This window comes from Mastomys coucha, unplaced genomic scaffold, assembly GCF_008632895.1.
Source record: "Mastomys coucha isolate ucsf_1 unplaced genomic scaffold, UCSF_Mcou_1 pScaffold8, whole genome shotgun sequence".
NCBI lineage: Eukaryota > Metazoa > Chordata > Mammalia > Rodentia > Muridae > Mastomys > Mastomys coucha.
This window is the reverse complement of record NW_022196914.1, coordinates 39,401,537-39,402,674: the sequence shown is the minus strand read 5'-3', so window position 1 is coordinate 39,402,674 and position 1,138 is coordinate 39,401,537.

Below are 1,138 nucleotides of genomic sequence, written 5' to 3'. Positions count from 1 at the left end.
TTCCCACTTCTCGTCCCCCCCTCCTCCCCTCTCCCTCTTCCCTGTCTTCTCGTTCGTTTGCTCTTTTTCCTGTGACTGACTTGTCGGCACTAACAGCCGCCCCACGACAATATGAGGAGTTACAAATGCTTTATTAATAATTATTGAAGCGTTGTTTGGAGTTGGAGCATCCTGGGGATAAGAAAGATGAAGAAGGAAAAACAGGATTGATTGGAAAGTTTATTTTAAGATCATCTTTGGGATGACTAGGAATCATCGATTCGGATCGAATTTGTGGCAGTAGCTGCAGTTTCATGCGTGTGCTTTGTCGTAATTACGCCTCCGAAACTATGATATACTTCAGATTTTTAAATGAGGAGGCTTTTCATAATTATATAAAATGAGCGGGATACAGACTGATTATATTGAATGTGAACTAAGATTCTAAACCAAGTATACTTCACAAATCATTAAAATGGTGGAGTTTTGTCCTCATTAATTTTTTTCTTAACGTTTTCAGTGACATTCTTTACTCTCATAAAACCTAATTCTGAAAACTTTTCAGAAGATATACAGTAATTTCTTTCTCCTCGTTTTTTTCCCATCACAACGGATTCTCCCCTCATCATCCCTTCCCCCTCTTGTGTGTGTGTGTGTGTGTGTGTGTGTGACCATACACGACCCATACTAATCAGGTCTCAGAGTAAATAGCAGCGCAGGGCGATCTCAATGTAAATTACGCTTGTCAGAAGCACACCCCCCAACCCTCACTTTCTCTCCTCCTCCCCTCGACATCCCAGACTGTAGGTAGCTGGGGGGAGGGGAAAAGGACTTTCCAACCAATGGCGTGCAGGAGGCTTGGCTAACCTTAGCCTCCCATTTTCTCTCTCCCCCCCACCCCCCCATTCAGGGCTCTGACCAGTCAGTCGCCTTTGATTATCAGTTGCCAGCAGCCCTTCTCTTGGCTCCTTGACACGAGCTCCATATAAGGCAGTGATCTCCATAGAAACGTGTCAGTTTCAATAGTAGTGTCAAAGTTCACTATATACAGACATTCGCGCAGATCCCCCTTTCGGAAACATTGCTCTGAGTGTCCTCCCGTTTAAACGCATTCAATTTTTTGGTCCCTCTCCTCTCCTCTCCTCTCCTCTCCTCTCCT